This window comes from Rhea pennata, chromosome 9 (genome assembly GCF_028389875.1).
Source record: "Rhea pennata isolate bPtePen1 chromosome 9, bPtePen1.pri, whole genome shotgun sequence".
Lineage (NCBI taxonomy): Eukaryota > Metazoa > Chordata > Aves > Rheiformes > Rheidae > Rhea > Rhea pennata.
This window is the reverse complement of record NC_084671.1, coordinates 12,019,168-12,041,849: the sequence shown is the minus strand read 5'-3', so window position 1 is coordinate 12,041,849 and position 22,682 is coordinate 12,019,168. Positions and strand designations below refer to the sequence as shown.

At 37.3% G+C, this 22,682-nt stretch overlaps 1 protein-coding gene across 10 annotated transcripts in view; it reads left to right on the top strand.

The window, feature by feature from the left end:
- The window catches only part of LRCH3 (leucine rich repeats and calponin homology domain containing 3), a 68,009-nt gene that overhangs the window by 595 nt on the left and 44,732 nt on the right, over nt 1-22,682 (top strand). The gene's annotated exons all lie outside the window — the stretch shown is intronic.

The window sequence follows — 22,682 nt, the reverse complement described above, 5'->3', positions numbered from 1 at the left end:
GTTCGCGTTGTGTCTCCTCCACCCTTCCTCTTCGTGTGTGTGTAGGGGGCTCACCCCCCCCCCCCCCAACACGCACACTCCTCCCGGCTGCGGGAGGCGAGCCTGGTCGTGCCCCCCCCTCCCCCCCCGCCCCGCAGGCGATGCTTGGCATATTTCTCCTCTTGGGCTGTTTCTCCTTCACGCCTTCCCCTCCTCCCTTCGCTCTCCGCCCTTCCTCTCATCTCCTGAGAGGCAGGATGGGGGGAGCTGGGGCAGGGCGCTCCCCCTTCCTCTGCCCCCCGCGAGGCGGGCTGGTGAAATCTTCCGCTTTGTTTTTCCTCCAGTTGAAAGGTGGCTTAAAAAGTAGTTATTAGTCCTTTCTGAGTACCTGCTGCTTGCTGTTGTGGTTTTAGTCGTGTGTGTTCTTTTGCTGATACGTGTGTGTATGTATATAAATATATGCATATATACACATATATATACACCTTCCCTGTCTTCTATCTTGTTTAATTGGCAGGCGAAACCAACTTTACAAAAAGAGCTGTCAAGTGTACATAAGCTAAAGAAAGTGTAAACTATTTCTTATGGTACTGTTATTGTCATTTTGACAGCCGTGCACAAGATCTGAAAGGTATTGTGGAAAGATGCATTTCCTCTTAAATTTTTATCCCTTAATTTTGTATGGAGAAAAATAGTAATGACTTTTAAGGAGTGCTTCAAGGTACAGTAAACAACAGGGTTATTTTTTCCCGCTTTGCTCCCTAAGTGTGCTCACAGGGAGTAGATTACAAATGCATACTTTGAGTGTGAACAGTTTGCCCATAAGTAAAAACACACGCAAACATTTATGGATTATGTTAACATATTATTGTATTGAACAGAGAGGTAAGTCTTGTAAGATAACAGTTTTCATGGGATGTAGAACTTACTTTTCTTAATGCATTATATAGAGCAAATTCTGTTTGCATGTGTTTTGATTGTGTAATTGTATAACCAAAGTATATATAGTAGTGGAAGGTATTGACCTGTCAATTTACTTTTAGCTTTGATTACTTCTTACAACTTTTTCTGTCAGTTAAGTTGTGATGCTTTGGTTGAAGACACTAGCTAAAAAAAAGAAATTCTGAACATCACTTCTAAAAAGTTACCATGTATGTTATGCTAGTTAAATATTTCAAAATGGAACCTTCTTTAAAATGGTCTAACTTCGCATTGTGTCATGTAATGTCCTATTTGAGCAAAAATCTGTCAGAAGTGTACTAATACTGGAAAAAAAATCCTGCTAGGGACAGATCTGCATAGTTTGACTTGAACATATCTATAAATGGAAAATGGTCCTTTTTTGAGTATGAAATATTTTTTATTCAGAAGGTTCTCTACAAATACAGTTTCACAATGAATGCATAGTGGACTAGTCTGTGGGTAAATGCAACATACTCGTTTGTTGGGGATTGGGGCTTTTTGTTTATAATCCTATTCATTTACTGTATTCTTAAACAATTTGTGGGAATTCTTGTTTCCACAAAGGTTCCCATCTATTGTGATGAATATTTGCATTGTAGTTGTTCAAGAAGCATTAAATGCCAATAAGCGGCAGTGCATACCATACACTGTGCATTTTTCTTCACAATGAATCTTGGAAAAAGCTAAGACTGTTCCTAAGTTAAAAGAAGTAGATCCTATTATTGAGTGAGGGAAAAGTTCTGTTTAAGTTCCCGGTTTAAGTCTCTTGTGAATAACTTCATCTTATGCCTTTTTTTGGTATAACCTGCTCTATGACCTTTTTTTTTTTTTTTTCTGAATAAGGCTGAACAGTGGAAAGAAATCATGGAGGTGTTCCTGATCCCCAAGTACAGGTTGAGGGTTCAGCTGCAGATTTAATCCACTTCTTTCCCCATGTCGATTTCCTTCTTGTGAAACTTAGTTTCTATTATGTGTTAGTAGCCACAAATAATATGATACAATGCAAAGTGTGTACTCAGTGTTATAAACACTTTAAAGAACCCTATAGACTGCAAATGCCTTCTAGCATGCTGTCCTGCAAGGACTCAAAGTACATCAGATGGGGGACATGTATGCATGCAGCTTCAGCAAAACCATTGGGATTTTCCAGAATATGAAACTGGAGATGTAATAATTAATACCCAAATCTTACTGCTTTTTGTATAGATACCTCTCTAGTATGGATCATGTTATACTGGTATAGATTATTCGCACTCTTGTAGTAATAAAAGTTACTGCATTTCACTGGAACTGCATCTATGGTGAAGAGCTGGGTGTGAATCACATGCCTTATTAATGTAACTACACTGCTACAGAACTAGCTTCTAGAATAGCCTTAAGCCTTAACAAAATCAGTGGCCTTGACTGGAAGCTCTTGTTAACATAGATGAACCACTAGAGTCAGTAGGAAGAGCAGAGCATAGAGATTAGATCCATGCTGGATCAAGTTTACCTGGGTGCTCTGTGCAGAAACTGAAGTTGGCATGGTGGGACAGGGGAAATGTCTATAAGTGGATAGCAGCCAGGAAGTACATTTTCAAATGTTACATCATTGGAAAGAGCATGTTTCAGTGGAACTTTCAAGTGTTCAGAGTTTGTAGCACTACTAACTCTAATGCTCAATCTGTTGGAGCTGCTTTTGCATAAACTCATTCCCAGATTCTTTCTGAGCTAAATAAATGCCCTAGTAGTTTCAAATTAGTGGGAATAATAACCACAGTATTTACTGCACCAAATCCCAACTTACATAAAAGTTTATTTGATTGTCTCGATTTCTTTCACTTACAATACCTACTTTGAGATGGTTCTAGACTCTGTTTAGGCAGTTAAAGCCTGAATATCCAAAAATGTGCACAAATGGATGTGGTATTGGTATTGGATGTGACAGCACAGTACTGCTTTGTTGTATGTGTCAGAGCAAAATACAAAAAAAAATTTTAAGTAATATTCTACTGTAATGCTTGACATCCCGTAAATTTTTTTTTTTTTTTTTTTTTTAAGTATATTGTACTGCAGGATAACAATGATAACAAAGGTTTTTCCTCATTGATGTTTTTTCCTCAATGATGTTCTGGGAAATCTCTCTAAGCAATAAACTAAGACTAAATTATGCTAATTTTATGCTAAAAAATAAACAATGGAAAGATAGTCACAGAACGATGTACTCAAAAAAAATCTTGTGAGTAATTTTTGGATTTTGACCCAATTGTGTAAAAAATCTAGTAATAAAATCCATAAATTTCTTATACTTGAATTCTTGAACCTTTTTGTGCTATTTTGAAAATATTGCTTAGCAATATAATTGCTTCAAAGGCTTGAAAATCTAAAGCGCAGATTATAGAAAAACACATGTGAACTCTTCTGAAAACCTTTTAGCAGTTGATTATTGTAGTAGTTAAAGCAAGGTAGGAGGTGTTGATTCATTTGTGTTTGGTTACTAGTGTTACTGTACTCTTAATCAAAGTGGAAAAATACTTTCCCCTCCCTCCTTCACCCCCTTTCTCCGCCCCCCCCCTCCAGTTACTATAGTCCTGTGTGGTTTTTGCCAGTATGGTGCTTTTATACAGAGATGTGGTTTTTCAGATTGACTGTAGCCCTCTGATGAAATGCAAATTGCATCTGGCAGCTCATTCCCGTTGATTGGCTGCAGCAGTGTTACTCCTTGTGTTCTGGTCCGGTTGTACTTGAGATGAAATACACAGGTATCGTTCTTAACTGCTCCCTGAACAATCATCAGAACCAAGTTTCTGGCAGGTGTAACTTGACTTTGGAAAAAAATATTTGATAAACAGATAGTTTGCTGCATTTTTATTCTGAAAGTTAATATATTTCTGTTAAGTATCAGTGGGAGAATTAAATTCGTCATCAATCATTTGCCTCAATCACAAAACTCTTGCTGCAGAATGAAACCTATAGTAATGCCAGAGCCTCAGCTGCCCTCTGGAAGCTGCTGTCTTCCAGATGCTGAGAATCCACAGAAGGCTTTTCAAACCAAGATTAGTATTCTCAGTTGTTTTCAGAACTGAGTAGGTAACTTAAGCAGGCCTTGAAGTAATAGTGCTTTTGCGCTTTTTTGCTGTTGTTTTTGGACTGGAATTAAGATCACATAATAAGAAGCTCAGAAGCAATACACAGACATAAAAAAATTTAGGGGGAAGCAAAGAACTTAAAATCAAATTGAGGGTAGTAATGCAGTATAATGATAATTTAGATACTAAAAGAGAGGGAAGAGGGAGAATAAGCTGTTCATTATGCTCATCCCTTACAATTTAATTTGAATTTTAGGAAGTGACTCAAACTTCCAAAGTAATAAAGAATGAGCAAACTTCTTCACTAATAAAACAAGAATGTGCTTCTGTTTTTTCTTTCACGCTCTTTCATTTAGCAGCATTATCTATCCCCATTTTATTTGGATTAAATTACAGCCAATTTGTTCATTCCACTCATGTTCTTAACCAGGGAAAAGAAAAAGGAAGGGCTATAAACCATCTGAAATAAATATGAAGGGAAACATAGTTGCATTTTGCCAGTGTTAATGCAGACTGTGGTGACATCACTTGATAACTTTCCCAGTGGCCTAAATCATACACTGAACAGGAAAGTTATTTGTCAAACCCTCCAAGACAACCATAATTATCTAAACCACTCACTGTGTCCACTTTTAAAGGAGAAAATGGGAATATGTGAGTTTATGCAATAAAAAAGAAAGCATCAAGAACAACCAGTAGGGTAATTATATGCTAAGGACTATATCATGTTTCTGGAATATGTTAATAACTTTTTTCTTTAAGAATCTTGCTGTCCTTTATCAGCTACTACCTTTTGAATGACTTTGCCAATAGTGTGTCCTAACTTTTCTTCTTAGCAGCTCTCCATAGAAACAATACAATCCGACCATAGGGTCGATACGCTTTCCATACAACAACCACTTGTATGCGTTTAGAAGGATTACAGCGACTATTTGACTGTTTTGCAGTAAGAGGTCTCATCAGTGTTTTCATTTCCTGCCAGAAATATAATTGATATTACTTAGTGAAACGTAAAACAGCTTTAGAAGTACAGAATGGATTATATAGCAATGTCAGTATTTCCCAAGCATTTATTTTTAAAAGCCTCAACAACAGAGTCCAAACCACCCTAAAATTAAATAATTGTTTGAATAAAACTGTCTGGGTTACTGTATCTCAAATGTTATTTCATTATGATCTTTAAGAGAACTTGGAGGGAAAAGGGATGATTCTTAGTTCAAGTAGCTGTTATTTAAGTCAGAAGAGATTACAGCATTAGTCTTTTATCTCTGAAATTTCACTGTTAAAATCACAATCTAACATTTCGTTAGGGTTCAGACTCCTTTGCTTAGATGTGTATAGTTCCCTCCACCCCTAGCAAAATCCAAGAAGCAATATGTTATCCAGAGGCTCTAATAGAGAAGAGAGAGAAGAAAGGATGATGACATTCTTCCCCAAAACTTGGTAGTTTAGCAAAAAATAGCTTTGCAGTTTTAGACAATAATCTAGCTCATACTGTTTGACTGCATTTTTTTGGTCTTGCCTCCTAATTTTGTCAGCCCTCTACTATGCGACTATTAATCCCTTGAAGGTCTTTTTTAATACTCATTATGCTTCTGTTACTGGAAAGCCTGGATCACATTTGTGCTGTATGCATAAGTGCTGGTAATTCTTATTCTAGGCTAAAGGAATCATCTGAGAGTGGTGCTTTGGTAAGTTGGTAATTTGAGGTCAATTGTTTTGCTTTTTGTGTTACCTAAGCAAAATATGGAGAGAAGATGACTGTGGTAGTTCATAGGGTTTTTTTTGTTGTTGTTGAATGTGGCACACCATTTTTTAATGAAAAGTAATGGAAAGCTGGGGCTTGCAATAATGCTCTAAGCTTCTCAGCATGCAGGTAGTTTTTTACTTAATGTTTATATAGCAATTAGGAAAGTGAGGTCTGAGTTTGTATGTTTATTTCCTAAGACATATTGGAAAAAGAAGTAATGTATGAAATTTAAAATGCCGTTATTTAGTGAGTTAATCTTAAAAATAAAATTAAAAAAATCCTACAATTAACTCTTCTACTACTAGTAAACTCTTTTAAATGGTGTCCTCAATTGCATGTGTTTCTAGTTACTTCATTAGCAGTCTCTGACTTTCCTGCCCCCAGTGACTTGATACCACCATGATTAGGATTTTTTTTCTCCAATAATGATTTGTCTATGTATGCACTTCTAAGTGATATTTTTGGAGACAACCTTATAATAATCACATAAAAAGGCAAGAGGAAAGGGACTGGTAAGTAAGTATATTGCATCCTGTGGTTATACAAGGGACAAATTGGAATTTAGGAAAAATCTGAATGGCTTTGTTTCTTTCATCGTGTCTTTCAGCCCTTTTCTCCTGTGGTTCTACCTATGCTTGGAGGTAGCAAATTTGTATTAGTTAAGTACTCCCTGAAGTCGATCATAAATCCACAACCTAATGCGATCCAAGTTCTATGCTGATGCCAAAAGGGGAAGTTCTCTCTTCATCTTCTGCTGCGCAGTCAACACTAGCAATCATGTTGCCTTCCAGTAAGCTATTTTGTACTTATCTGGCTGAAAACTAAGCCAGTAACTAGTTTTCAGTTGGATCAGTTCCTTGAATGGCTCGCTACACATTCACATGTGTGTAAGTGCCAGCAAAACAGAAAGGGTGGAAAGGCTGTCTGGAGTGACAAAGAGAATGAGGGCCTGTTTTGGTAGAAGTGCAAGATTAAGCTAGCTCGAAGTAATTGTGAAATCACACTTTAGCTCTATTTTGTAATGCTTTATCAATGATCTGTTTTAAATTTGCTAACTATTATTTGTAAAACAACATGCTCACATCTGAGTCTGTGGGCTAGGAATTTTTTTTTTAGAGCATGCCTCATTGAGTTGAATTGCGTTCAGTGACACTTTATTGCTGGCAGATTTGGATCTCATACTTCCATTTGGCAAAATGTATTGTTTTATGCAAGTAATTTTAAACTCATGGTTTAGTTTTAACTGAAATAATTAGTTTCTTCAGTAAAAGAAAACAGCAATTAAGAGTTAGTTACAACAAACACTGTGAATTATGTAGCATGTGTTAAAAATAACATTACATGGTAGCTAATGAAAAGGCTATAACTCAATTCAAGGGTTTTTCTCTCTTTAATAATTAATCAGGCTCGGATCTCATGGTTTCCGATGTTAGCCAAACAGCTTTAATGAATTGCAGTTGTGTATTTAGCTGAAGTCATGAGCTATGCAATGTGCTTTCTTCTTTATCTGCTGGTGTTCATGCCTTCATAATAAAGGGGGGAAGCCATTTACGTTAAAAATGCCTGTAGACATTGCCAGTATGAGTATTAAAGAGTTAAAATACTGCTTTAGTTCCCTGAATTACAGGGAACATGAAGAAGACATGAAAGGGTACTACACTGTGGTTTTCATAGGATAGTGTGTTTAAGTTGATATTTTTGTTTATGTTCAGCAAGAGAACTGTATTTTTCACTTAGAAGTTCCCTAAGCTGTTCCGATAGTCCTTTGCTTCAACCTCACTTAAGAGTCCGTACCACAACTAGCGTGATCAGTCCTGATACTTGGAATAGGTTCATCTTGTATAGTGAATGTTACGTGAACAGAAAAACCTTGAAGAGTAAAAAGGAAAAAAAAGTTGTATGTGGTTCTTAATTAAAGACTTGTAGATGGTAGGTATGTACAGGAAGAAATTAGAGTTATATGGGCATTCTTGACTATAGATTATTCTGTCTGTGAGCTTGATTTGCCAGTCTTGTATAATTTTAAGTGAGTTTTCTCTATACAAATTATTGACATCTTTTTTCAGGTTAGTTTTTTAACATAGGAATTGAGTCATGTGGAGTCATGCTGACATCCATGTGATTCATCAGTGCAGTTCAAACCTTTACATCCATCATGTCTCTCCTACTTGAGCCAGTAGGATGACTAGCAGTAGCTTATTCTGTCTGCGGACTCTAGCAGAAGAGACCTATGCTTTGTCTCGGAGTTGTACAGATGTTTGCTGAGGGCAGAGCAGTGATGAGATTTGAGGATCTTGATTTCTGTACTTGGTATGGAAGGGATTTACGATCTAGCAGGTTGGGCTGCTTATGCGTGTTCATGTCAAATGTCTTGTCCCTGACAATATGTCTTTATCTCAGTTCTGCCTTTCTTCTGTCCCCATTTCATTTTTCTTGTGTGTTCCAGCTCAGTTTCTATCTCTCAGCCTTCCTTTCTTTCTCTATTAATCTTATCTGTCTCAAATGCGTCTCTTGCTGTCAGCTCCAGTCCTCTCATCAAAGTTAGTACATTAAAAAGTGGAATAATTTGCACCTTGATGTTTAGTAGAAAACTCCCTTTAAATCTGAGGAGAGCATTATCTTTAGGGTGCTGATGAGATGAGTAGTAATTTAAACTTGCTTAATGCATTATTACTATTGTTTATGGCCATGTATGTTACCTCTAAGTTCAGTCATAGCCCAAGGCTTTTACTAGACTTTCAGTTGGTGCTATATGCTCTCTTCCCTATGAGTGTCACTGAACACATTAATAGCAGTACAGTTGTGTGCTTGTCAGTGCACTGACTGTATGCTCAGCTATGGAATAAATGTTTTTGTAGAGGACCATAACTGAATGTGGTTACAGGCCATAAAGTATTTGCTGCTTCCTTCTATTCTGTTGACTTGCCAACAGGCAGATGAATTTGTGCTTAGCAGAGTAAAAATCTTCTCTTTGGAATCTATCTATGCTAAACCAGCAGATTAATAGTTTGAGCAGTAAATGTGTTGGAAAATACTCAAGTCTTTCATATTTTGTATGACTCTATTCTGCTGCTTTGCAGATTGAGTTCCATCATCCAGTGGTGCTTATGTGTTCAAAGATTGTTAGGACTATGGTTAGAAGTTACAGTATAAGAAGAAAAATGTGAGACCTTTAATATCTTTCACTGGTAATTAAATATTAGCTCTTATTCTGAGTGTGGTAAAGAACACTTTCATGCAGAATTCTTTTACTTTTTTTTTCATCTTTCTCACTGCTGCTCTCGAAAATATTTATTTTATTAAAATCAGCTTTCTGAGTTGTATTTTCAGTTTAAAGGGTGCCAGTGTATCATTTATCATAAGGCAGTATTTAACTGCTGATTTCTTACTGATCAACTTCACATCTGTTTTGCATCTGGTTTTGTTACACTTAAACAGTTGTGAAATATTTTTCTAAGATATTTCTGTTTTTAAGATACTTATTCAAAATTTTTACCCCTTTCTCTGAAGAGAGGAAAAAAAACCATTAACTTGTAATTTGAAATAAGAGGTAGAAGATTTCAGTTTATTTTGTTGTCTGAATGCATGACAACTCTCGGAAATGTTAGTGAAGTATTACACCCTTCTTTCTCTTGGCTAAAAAACAAGGTGAATGATGATGGAACCAAAAGTGGATAGTATTGGAGGAGGGATTGGAGGATCCTCTCTCCTTGTACAGCAAGAGTGAGGCTGTCTTTATTTGATTATTTATAATATCAGGAAAATATTTTTGAGAATATCAATGTGTTTGCTTTAAAAAAAAAAAAAACTAATATGCAGAGAAGGCCATAGGTTCTGTCAGACTTGGCTTGTTAAATAGTTTAAGAATTAACTGTTTCTCAGGGCTATACTTTAAGATACCAAGAATGTAAGGGGTTACAAAAGCACATTTGTATCCTAATTATTTTGAGAGCTGTAGTGATTGTGATATGTTGTATTCTTAAAATATTTAATTTTCCGTGCTTTTTCCATGTTGTTGCATTCACTGCAAGTTCAAATGTGTAGGAGATTATCGTATTTATTCAAATAGTCACATGATATCATATGAATAAAGGGTTTGTTACAAAGCTACAAACTGCTCCTAACCTGGATCTGTACGTTACATTTAATTTTTTCTGTATACTTCTGCAACTGTAAAGCACTTCTACATACCATGTTTTCTAAAAATTTAGTCTTTCAGAAATTGAAAATACTTTGACTGTATTATATTGCAGTTTACAAAGCCTGATCGTTCTTCTCCCATTTTTTCAGAAGAGCGTGGTCATTACTGGAAGAGATTCTTGCATTAAGTTGTGGAATTTCATCTAGACTGAAGTATTAAAGAGCTAATAAAATAAATCTTTAGGAATGACTTTTCATGCCAGAAATCTTTATTCGTTATGAAATTAATTCTTTTTTTTCCTGCCCTGTAATATTCTGTTCAAATTGCTTTTAGGGAATAGATAAGTGTTGTGTTTACTGCTCTTTGCTAGTTAATGGGTATATAGCTATTTGAAGAGGTAAGGTACAATATAAATGTTAAATTTTTCTCTCGTGCTTCTAGTGTGCATTATTTGGGTGTGAAATACGTAACTAATACAGATGTAATCTTTTAAACATCTGCCATCTTTGCTTCTACAAATATATGCTAAAATGAGAAGTACATGTGTTAATCTGTTACCTTTTTGTATCAGTTTAAATAGCTTTTCACATTTAAGTAAAACCTGTGGCATTTTACAATTCATCTTCCTAATTCTTAAAGCAGCTCTTAGAACAACTCTTCTACAAGTGTGCAAGCTGCGTGAGCAGGTTCTGGGACGAACCGAATGAGGAAATCGTCGCCCTCCGTCCTGGGGGAGGGGTTTCCTCTGCTATGAACGACTGCAGCATGTGTTGCCAGAGCTTTCTCCGGGGTAGTAGAAGTAGCAGTGAGAAGCGTCCCTGGTAGCCGACAGTTGTTCAGGACCTTGGGAATTACGCAAGGAACCAAGCGGAACCGCGCTTCGCTGTCGCGCAGCACCGAGGCGCCCCGCAGCTGCTTGCGGATCGGAGAGGCTCGCGCAGCCCCGCGCAGGCTGAGGACGGTTCATGCTCTTAGATTTCCCAGCTGAAACTGTTCATGCAGCTTCTTCAACTTGCCTGTTTTTATTTCAGTCTACTGAACACTTGCGCCTACTGAACACTTGTGCCTGCTTTTTTAATCATAGTAGAAGAAACCGTGTAGTTCATTCTTAAAATAAGTGGCACTTCTTAATTTTGGCTATTTGTTTTCCCTTCTCCATTTTGGACCTTCTACCACTGCGTTTCCTGGCTCTTTGCATCTTCCTTTTCCTAGCTGGTGTGGTACATCCTGTTTCCTAGCTGTTCACACTGTGACATACACTAGTGTCTGAGGCACTTACAGATTAAGCTGTTTGGTGCGTTGTTTTACTTTGCAGGCTAAGTCACATGATTGCAAATCTAGGGAACGCAGTTTGTACTGCATGAAGAGGAGAAAAAAAATCATCTTATTTTGGGTGCTTGAGTTTCTTTTCATATCAAGTTTTTTATTGCAGATATGCTAGATTATTTGAAAGAATATTTTATATGCCTTTGTGTTTTATTTCCGTGCTAGTTGATTTGAAACTATATTACTACATTACAGAATCTCATAAAATTGCGTATTATGCAGAGCTTGACAGTTGGATAGAAGAAACTGGGCATATTGGTGGTTGTAAAGCTGGGGACATCCTTTTTGATAAGTGAAAATAATAATGTTCTGAAGATCTTGATTCATAAAACTAAGTCAGCTTACCTTTGGTAGGTATTTAGTTTTAGTGATGAGAAGACTAATGAACAAGAGTTTAATGGAAGTGTGCCTGCATGCATACTAAATTGTAACTTTCATTTCACTCTAGCTGTTAGTTTGCTTCATGTTAGATCCCATTTGGCTGTGGTAAGTGAGAGAAGACTACTTTTGTATTTTTGTTTCTGACTGTTTTTCATGGGTTGCCAAACTCCAGTGGCAAGTTTTCATTGACCAAATTTTTATTCAGTTTATGCTATCCTGTCGCTCTGTCAATGAGATGCAGTGCTCTGTACTTCCTTCATGTAGTATTTTTGTTCACTGTTAAAACAGCTGTTTCCTCTTTGGCAGTAGTTACAATGTAATAGAGATGGAGAAATCCTTGTTTGTAAAGATTTTTGAATAATATCAGGTGAAATACACTGTAAATTATTTTTTTTTATTTTTGAATGTATTTTGTCATGACATTTTTCACAAGTTCCTTATACTTGCTTCATAGTACCTTGAAGAATGTTACTCTGTTTCTGCTAGATGTATAGAGGCATTTTGGTCCTTCTAGTGAGCTACAGATTTTTCTTTTGTCATCTTTTAGTAGCAAGAGGTTGATATTTAAGGGTGAGAAGTATCCTACTTCAGTACCATCCATATTGTTAATGCTTTATGATTACTTTTCTTTTTAATAAACTTAAACTTTATTATTGACTCACGCTTTACTACCCTGACTGCTCTCTTGCAGCTGATGTCTTCCATATTTGTGTTGAAGCTAAATTAATATTTTAACATTGTGCTGTTTTTATAATGTATTGTCTTCAAAAACTTTGCATAGAAGAGCAAGATATTTTCAGTATTACCATTCCATTTTGCTGCATGTGCTTTACTGGCTGCTGCTTTGGTTTTCAGTGCACATCAGACTTATACTTCAGAACTCTTTCTGTGCATCAGAGCCCTTCTCTTCCATCTTCCCCCTCCTCTGTGCTGAAAGTTGAAGTATTTTCATTAAGTCTATTGATTTAAAATCCATGGGATCCATGTTGCAGTGGGATATTTTTCTTTACTTTGGAGTCGGAATTTTGGGGGTTATTTTTGCAGTATTCTGCATGCTGGAACTGGTTTACCTGCTGTTTTGCCAAAGCTGAAAAATGTTTTTCCTCTTTTTTATCCAAGCTTTTTATCTTAGTGAAGATTTTAGGAAGAAAAAATGGATGGTGCTTATTAAATGTATATTTTTAAACAATTCTCATAATTTTTATAAGAAAAAATAACAAATGAATGGATCCAGAGGTTTGCATGCTCTGTGTTTCATAGTTTAGCAATAGCTCTAGCTCCATTTTCAGAAGTTATGTGCTGTTTTCTTGAAAAAATATTTTTTTTTAAGCTAAATTGTTTACAGCTGAATAATTCCTTTTTGGACCCAAAGTCACTCTATCCTGGAGGTATGGAAGATGAGTTCATTTACTTCACACTTCCCCTCACTTCTGGCTTTGTGAAGCACTCTTGTAAAATGAACCCATGCTCTGCTGGAACACAATCAGCTATTTCTTTTGCAGCGGACAGAAGGCAGGGTGTTATGTCACTGAGGAGCAATACTATGTTTTTATTTGTTTAGAGTGTCATTATGCTGATGTCCATGTCTTGGCGTGCATGAAGCAGTTTCTCTGCAGCTCATTTTTTTTTGAGCATTCCAGTTTGAATTTTGGTTTGGATTTTTTTGGAGTGTTTGCAAGTGGAAGTTGTTCTATGTGGTTTTGTGCATATGTGGAGTTGCAAAAAATTATCAGCAATTAAAACTGTGATTATGAAGTGGAGTGATGGACTTCTCTAGAAAGTGGAATTCGTTCCCTTCATTCCCTTGTCCTGATGTTTTTCAGGAAGTCTTACAGCAGGAGAGACAGCTTCCGTTCTCCTTGTTCTGCTCTTTCATGAAGGTTGTACCGAGCCAGTTAGGGTAGAATCATCTCTCGCCTGCACACGCGCAAAACTGTAATATTTCTCAGGAGGAGCTCGAGTGATAGTCACTCCTTTCACGTGGACCACCCAAAAATTTTCAAGGCAACAGCTGTAGTTTGAGATTAATTTGAATCACTGCCTCATAGAAGAAATGTTTTCTCTTAAGCCTTACCTTAAGCATTTTCCCAAGCAGGGTTTTGTCATTTTGTTTTGTTTTCTTTTGAAAAAGTCTCTTTTCCGTTGTAGCAGGATCAATTTGGGTTTTGCTCATTTGCTGCCAGAGATTCATAATGTTGATTTTTTTTCATGGCAAAGCTTTATATAAATCTATTCAAAATATTATTTGAGAGAGTAACTTTCATTTTGATGGCCTCACTACTGTTGTTTTTCCCAAGCTTAGCTTTTAAAATAGTGAAGACGCATGAAATTGTGCCTGTCAGTTCTGTAGTCCTTGATCCCTGTTAATGTCCGCATTGTTTGTTTTTTTGACTGAAAGTGACTTTTATGGTTTCCAGATTCAGAATTTATCTTATATTATGAACATATGTTTTGGCAGTTGCTGTCATTTATCTCCTCATTTGGCTGTTCTCTGTTTGCTACAGGATATTTTCTGTACATATTTGTTACTGCTGTTTTATTTTGCGACACTGAAACAGCTAGTACTGTACAGATGACTTGGCAAGGTTCCAGCTCTTTTTCTGCAATTCTGGCAGTAATTGTCCTGCTGGGAATTGCAACATTGCCTGTGTAAAGCACAACAGACTTTTTTTGTTAGGGATGATGTCAGCATGAGAGATGGCCTCAAGGGTCATTAAAAGAACATAAGACTTTTGACTGTTAGGACTTCATTGACTTTTCTCCTCAATAAAATACCATCCTGCTGAAGACGAATTGGTGTCCGCACTGGTGTGAGACATGCTTGGTGACCTCGCTGTATAAGCTGCTGAAGCAGCATCCCAGTGACATAAATACGGAGGCACTGTAAGAAGAGCTTCACAGAAATGCATTAATAACTGGCTTAAAATTTTGTAGAAATCTTCACTTTTCTATGAAAGTAATTGGCCTTTATATATGAAATTACTGAGTTTGCTTTTAGGGCCTTTGAATTTTCAGTTCTGGTTTGATGGTTTGTTTCTATTTCTCCAAGTAAGACTGAAATGTGGTTGGAAGCCAAAACTTTTTTCTTTATTGTTTGTCCATCTATTGCTGACCTTAATGTATTCTATTTAAACTGTCTGGGAAAAAAAAAGACTAAGGTAATATATTTTGAATTAGTTGGTGCATTATATAAGGGAAAATATGCAAAAATAATATATTGGTAAATTGAGGCTGTTACTGCTGTTATATTAACTGAAATATTTACATGTAAAAATACTTGTAGAGGGAGAAATTTATGTACAATATTAAGATGAATTGAAGTCATTGCTAGCATTTAGTAAAACTGATGTATGTATGATTAGAAATAAGAAGTCTTTGCTGGTAGCTTTTCACATTTCCAGCCTGTCTGCCTTATTCCTGCCTTTGCTTCATGCTAGGTTTCCTTCCCCAAGTTAAGGTTTAGTTGCAGAGCAGTTGTAATTGCTGAGTATAACACATTTCACTGAATCGGATGAAAGCCAGGGAGCAGAGTGTGGAACAGAGTAACAGCAACGTTTGCTCTTCCTCACCCACAGTCTTTTCATTTAGAACTCACAATAGCTATGAACAGATTATTCAGGGTGGTTTAGCAGTGCGATAGGTGTACTCGGAGTGTCTAAGCTGGTTGCGCGAGCCAGGCTGGACAGCTTACCTGCGTTCAGAAGGCACTGTGCTATCCTAGGTAGGTTTCCTAGCCTAGGTCAGTGCTACCTAGGAGATCTTGAGACTTCTCTGTCAACTGTTATTACTTGTGTGCATTAGGTTTTGTAGTAACCTGTGCTTTTGCTTTTTCCATATTATCTGACTCTCCCTTCTCTTTCCTTTTCAGAAAAAACTGGGAGCTGACTATGGGTTTTGTACTACTGACTAGAGTATTTAGCATGGTGTCTGGGGACTAATAACTCATGAAATAGAGGAACTGATGTTTATTCTCCTATCCTTTGTGTGGAAGTTGTTTGTGTAGTATAGGTTCTTGGCAAGAATCTTTTTTGTTTTACATAAACTTGTGTGTATGCAGTATCTTACATATGTGCTGCTAAGGGTTTTGTGTTTAAAAAAATGGAAAAGTGAGAGAAATGGAACTGAAGAAGATGATGAGGTGCATGGAGACCTTGTGGCCCCCTCAGGGCTTACTGTGACAGGTCTTTGGACCATGAGAGAAATGCATTTCTTTAAACGTGCAGAAGAAAGAAAATGAAAAGTTGCCACACAGAGCACATAGCCTTCTCTCCTTTTTTAGCCAGCAGGTGTCTTTCTGTTGTTTCAGCCCAAGTGTAGCCCTCCATTCTGGAGGTGGCAGGTTTGCATTATGATGTCCTGTATTCAAGTATAATTTTTAATACAGCTTACCATTTTAGAAGGATACTTTGTGAAAGCATATGTGGAGGAAGAAAGTTGGCATCCATAAGGTTGTGGTCTTCAGTCTGTCAGTGCAAGTGGTCCAGAGAAGGTCAGTCCAGATAACAGCAAGTTTTTTTGATTACAAATAAGATAAAATATACATTAATAAATGACTTTTTAGGTTCTGTCCTCCAACTGGAGCCTGCAAATGGTTATCTTCAAATGAAGTTTAATGGAGCTTGAGTGTAGTTTCATCAGACATTGTTTCAGCAGGCTGAAGAGGTTGTGGCCCTTGGCCGTTCATTCCTATTTCTGTGCAGCCGTTTGTCTCCCCTCTGCTCTGAACTGTAAACTAGATCACTGAATTTAGCTGGGTTAAGAACTCAGTTACAAGTAACAACCAGGTTAGTTCTGCCTTGTGAAAGCGAGAAGTTATACTCCAGTCTTGAGTGGTAAGCAGTCTTGAAGCACTCACAGGAAAGGGAGGAGATATACAAGAAAATAAGAAATTATCTCCTAATTGGGGAACAGAGTCTTTAGAAGGAAACTCTCTCTTTTATAACCAGTATGGGAGAGAAGCAGCTTAGGCCTATGGGAAGAAAAAAAAAGGGAGGGGGAGAGGAAGAAGCACTTACATTTTTGCTAGAAGTATGTCCATTTACTGGTACTGATTTTGAAGCATTATACTTCTTCCAGGATACTGAGCATGTGAACTGGTAAAGCAAATCTAAATAAAGAAAGGAAAAACAGACAGGGAAGAAATACAGTAGGAGAGCTGAGATTGAGAGTATGCTGGGATTGAGGGGCTGAATCGGCAAATCTGAAATGTGTAATGATCTAAGCGATGATGTTGCAGCAAAACATTTACAAAATAAGCTTAGTCGCCTTTGTTTTAGCCAAGATGGTTGTTTAGTGCTAAAAGAAAATAAAATATTTAAGTGTGAGGACTTCAGTCTGGTCTGTTTCCATCTAATCTCTGTTTTGAAAATCCTGATTAAAAACTTCCCTTTAGAAGACGGAGAACAGAAGGAATTTTTTTTGGGGGGGGGGGAGGGGCAGGGAAAAGACAAATTGTCTGCATGCAGTTATAAACTAGTTTAAGGAGATTGTACTGACAAAGGAAGTTTACTGCCCTTACGGATCTGCTAGAGATGCAGTTTATGTAAGTCCTCCCAAGTTAGCTTCAGGCAGAATTTGTCAGAGTAGCTTAAACAATTTTAAAAAGTATCAATACGAGCTAACTTGACTGTTTTGCTTGCCCATTGTGAACTGGGAAATTCTCCCACATGTGCTGTAGAATCAGTGGCTTCCAGTAAAGGGATGGTAAGGAATATCTAATTGAAGTGATAATTTTACACCAAAGTAACTGGGTCCCAGAGGATATATCTTCAAGATTTTAAGACACCACTTCAAACCAGTTTGGCTAACCTCGTTTAAAAGACTAGGCATACAGGTTGTATGTGATTTGACTTGTTTGGTTTTTTTTTTTTCAGTTTAATTACAGTCAGATAGGAATAGGTTTAAATCAACCCCAAATAATCCCCTTTAAGCAGACTAGTTAATGAAGGGGAGGTGTGCTGTTTTACCAGCTTTGTAGGTGTAGTGCAGAGTGTTCTTCTGGAGATAAATACTGTATGTACATGTTTCCCACAAGAACAGTGGGACGTGCGGTGTACCTTGCAAGTTCGGGGAACTGAACTTCTTTGCCAAGTTAACCAGACTTAGTGAGCTGGAGACCCTGGTTCATTTCTCTATTAGATCATGTGCAACATTGCTTCTCCTGCTTTCACTTACTTCAGTTAGCTCAGCGTGGTGTTTTTCTGTTTGAAAAAAGAAGCATGATTGTGCTGTTGGGTGGATGCCCCAGTCTGGTGAAGAAAAGGAATGAACTTGCTGGAAGGAGGAAGATTCTGTGGGGGCAGAGTCTACCACATGTTGGAAGCAGAGTATATGTAAAAAAAAACTTCTTTAACTCCAAAATTCATAGTAAAGGGTTGGAGTTGATTCTTATTTTTGAACATGGAGGAACAGTTGGTCTTCACTGAAATCATCTCTGCTGTGTCAGTGCATTCGGTTACAGTGTGTAATCTATCTGGACTCTGCACTGGTATTTACTGAGCAGCCATAAAGCCTAGCTACTAGGTCCTCTGTCTTCCTTGACCATGGCTTCCATTTAAAGCCACTGAGGAGTTCTCCCTACTCATCTGAAAAAGTAGTTGTATCTCATTCCTGAAGTGTTTGCTCTGCTGTACCGTGTGTGATCCTTAAAACATCATACTGGGTCCACAAATACATATCCGTAACGTGCAAAATTTGGGGAATAAATCCCTGATCACAAGTGTGCTATTTGCTGCTTTGAAGAGAGAGCTTTGTTTTATTTAGCAATATGTATGTTAAGAAACCCAAAAGTGCAGTTTCATGGTTATCATAAGCCAGCCAGTCCAAATCTCAGCTACTGCCCAAAGTCATGGTCCCTTTCTTCCATACTCAAGTAGTGACACCTTTTCATCCTCTCATGTGTTGGTGTTAGAGATTACACAGCTGCACCATGAATCAGATAGTGTCTCAGAAGGGCTGAAAGCTATTTGTGGCTTTGGTTTTTTGCAGAGTTTGTTTTTAGCAATGAGATCCAAATGGCTGTGTGGCCGTACAATCGGTAGTGCTGGTATAAGAGAGAGCATGATAATATGTGGTCAGTGAGGGATCATTCCCATCAGTAGTAGCACTGGCTTAGATCAGCTGATGTGAAACCACAGTCTGTTTAAAAAAAAAAAAAAAAAAATATTGACAGAGCAGTTTGATTCATTAAGGCTACTGAGGCTACTGATCTTCCTATTTCGGAGCCTTTAAGAGGCTGAAGGTCAGGGAATATTGAGAATTCTGAGTTTTTTGTAAGGACTAGAGCTTGTCACCTTTGCCTATTTGCAAGCAATTGCACAAGAACAACTATGTTCTGTATTTTCCATTTTTTTTATTTTTATTAAAAAGTGATAGTTCTTGTTGCAAAAGGAAAATACTATTATTTCTCAGAGGAAGTGGCATTTTTTCCAAGTTGTCATTCTAATTGGAATGTTTATCCTTTTCTTGCAGCACTCGTCATCTATTGCTGTGTGAAAATCCTGCTTTATTTAGGACTGTGCTTTCTTGTCAAACAACTGTATACAGCATCTGACATTAAGTGTCCAGGGCTGTAAAATGGATGTGTTTGTATTTTGTGAGTGCTTTTCACTGTGACACCCATAAGGTTTTAATTCATGTGTAGAAGAGAAAGCTAAACCACAGCAAATATGTATTAAAATAACTTGGAAGAAGAAATGGAACGAGAATAGGAGTTGGTGTTTAGAATCTTCTCTATTTTACTCTTTGATCCCAGATATGGCTGAAGTTATTTATTTTCAATATAAAAAGAAAGCTTTTACAGACTTTTTTTTTTTTTACTATTTTATTAGTTTTATAGTGACTAGTGAGTATTGCAGAGAGTGAGCTCAGTGATAGTTATTCTCAATTCATTTTTTTGGTTTTATGTGATATATTTTACTAGAGAAGAGGTGAAGGGGTAACTTAATAACGTAGTGTAGTTCAAAAAATTTGGAAGTGGGATTTTGACAGCCTCCCTTATGCAGCTGTTCCTGAGATGCTCCTGATTTAAAACAAGCTAAATGAAACCTGGCTGTTTTTTTCTGTTGTTGTTAACCTGGATGTTAAGGGAAAAGGCAAATTCTTTGACCATAGTGCTCGCAAATCCTTTGTTTCTAGTGAGTGAGAGTTCTTCAGATTAAGGTGGGTTTTTGTTTGCTTGTTTTAAACTCTGGCAGAAGCTTTATTGTTTGTCCTGAGTGTTCCAAAACAAAAGTATAGCCAGAGCAAGTAGTATGTGGGAAATCTTTGGTCCGTACCTCTGAGATTTGGCAAAGATTTGGTGACAATTTGAGATGGTATTTATGAAGAACAGCATGAGGCATCTTTGATTAAGAGCATGCTACAAACCTTGTTTTTAATAGAGCAAGTCAGGAAATGTAGAAGACTCACACAAATGTAATGTTTCAGTTTTAGTGTTTTATACGGTATTTGTCAGTCTTGTTAAGCAAGCTTTGGTGGTAAACACCTCTGCGTTCCAGGCATAGCACTGCCAAGCTAATGCTTGAACCAAACCACTAACCTTTGCCTCATTTTCTGTAATTGCAGAAATCTTAGTCTGTTAGAAACCTGCAGGTGGGAGATTCTTGGTTACAAAATGTTAATCCTTGCAAGCGTTAAAACACAGTTTAATGTTGCTATTATTGCTGCTTATAAAAATGTGATATGTATATGAAGAGATCCTTTCTAACTTCTCTAACTTAATACAACATTGGAAGTAGAAGCCAGAAGTGGAGGAGGCTGTATTTCATGAGGCTGTTTACAGGGCTGCAGAAGTATTGTGGGTGAAAAGAATCTTCGCTGTGACCCGTTACCCAGGTGTTTTGACTTGGATGTAGTGGTGCACTTGCACTGCGCATTACCTGGGAATGGCTGAATTAAAGTGAGCTCTTCTCAGTTGAGTAAATGCCAACTTCTTTCACCTTAAATTAATAGGTTGACAAGAGGTGTCTAAGCTGGATGGGAGAGTGCTTGGGGAAAGTTTGAGTTCATCAAGGCTAGCAGATAGGCATCAAGTCAGGGGAAGTCATTTCTGAGGATCTTTTTAAATTAATACTCATGAGAGTGGGCACGACAGAAGTGGTGGTGTTATGTAATAGCAGGCAGGAAGAAGTAAGGTCATCCATCCTACGTCAGGAAATCCTCCAGGTGTGAAACAAAGCTTTAAAGATGCTGACATTTTCAGTGCTTAGAAAGGGAGGAAAACATTACCAGTTGCTGAATTCAGAGACTAACATCATCAACTGATATCAGAAAAGTATGATTTTTTTAATTTTCTTGCACAAGGAAGAACAAACAGTACAATAGCAGCAGTAGCTCATCTGTTCAGGGCTGTGCTTTCATTTTATTCATTTTCTTTTAGTAATTTTACGAATTCTTTTTTTCTACATTATGATCGCAAGCTTTGCTGTTTTCAAGCTTTCGTTTCAAATGTTGAAATGTTTGGGAGGTAAATCAGTAAGACCAGGATCAACACGCTTGAATTTACTGGGCTAATAGAAAGAATTACAAATGAAAAAAAGCATGCCCTTAAGATTTATGTAACTATGTTCTTCAGATGCCTTTGGAAATTTAAGTAATGGTTCTGATAGATTTTGTTTTAAATTATTTTGCCATAGTTGAGCTATCAAGATGAATCTCAAAAGATCTGTTTGCTTGCATCTTTCAGATAGCACTACTAATCTGAGCAGTTAATTTCCGGGGAGGAGGCTAGCTGTTAGGTAGCAGTAGTTGTAAATGAGTGTGTTCAAGTGAAGTGCTTTCTATCTCTGCAAGAGTACATCGACTACTTCCCTACTTTTTCATGGGTGTTGGTCAGTGTTTTATGAGAGTCTGGTGTTAGCAGAGGCTTTTTATTGTTACCCTTGTGTAACTGTGGAGTTACACAATCAGTTTGTTCTGCCTTTTTCCTTCTCTCCTCATACTGGCTGTCAGCCTCCTCTTCATTGATTGGCTGCTATAGTTTTTAACATTAAAATTACTCTTTTGTAATCTGCAGGTTAATATATTTTAGATTTGCATAGTAAAAGGAAAAACTTGTGTGCTTTTAAATTAAGACATATGCTTCATAGTTTTCAGAAAAACAGAATATTTTCTTCAGATGAAGTAATCCTAATCTAGGGCCGTATATACCAGCAAATGTTGCTCTCAGGATTTAAATCTGTTCAGAGATAACAATATTGCTGCATTGTTGTAGACACAGTCGCACATCTGCATCTGGTTTATTGTAGAAGACATGATACATCATGGGTGGGAGCCCCCATTCTGTGTCAGTCTCGTTCACATTAGCATTTTGCCAGCGGGTGTTGTGGTGGTTGATGACTTGTGATTTTGAATAGACAATCAGAGGCCTAGATTTTCTTGGTTTACACTAACAAAATGCAAAGGGCACATGCAGATCAGCAGTGACAGAAGACAGTTTTTTTGTTGTTGTTTAGTTTTTTTAATCTACAAAACTTAATAACACAGACTAGGCCTAGAACTGGTCTTCATGTTATAGTTGGCTGGAGTGAGAGTAGATGCGGTGTTCCCAGAACAACCAGATTGGTAGAGTGATCCCAGCAGCATCTCAAGGTGAATTCGAATTCACCACTGTCCTGCTTTTTTGAGCGCTAGCAGAGGCTGAGGCTCAGCTCCCTCTCCTTATAGCTTAAGTGGTGGGCTAAAGTGCCAGGTACCGTAGTGCGTCTTTGTGCACCTATGAATTTCTGTTTGAAACAAAACTTTTGTTACAGTTGAGGTTAAAGATGTGATTGCAGTCCCACTGTTTGATGGTACAGTAACATTCTTCTTTTAGCAATAAGAGGTTCTGTTTAGTGCCAAGTGATGCAATTTTAAATATAGTGTGTTCTCTAATCACATTTAAATTTGGATATACTGGCTTTTGGAGTTTAATCTTGATTAATATGGAAAGGGTCAGCGATCTGACTCCACTCTGAGACTTAATTTTGTGGGTTTTTTTTTATCTTTCACAAAGAACTTTAGTTCTAAAGAACGTTTCCCCTTAGCCAAAATTCCACGTGGTCTTGCCCTCAAGGAAGCAGATCCATTTATAGCA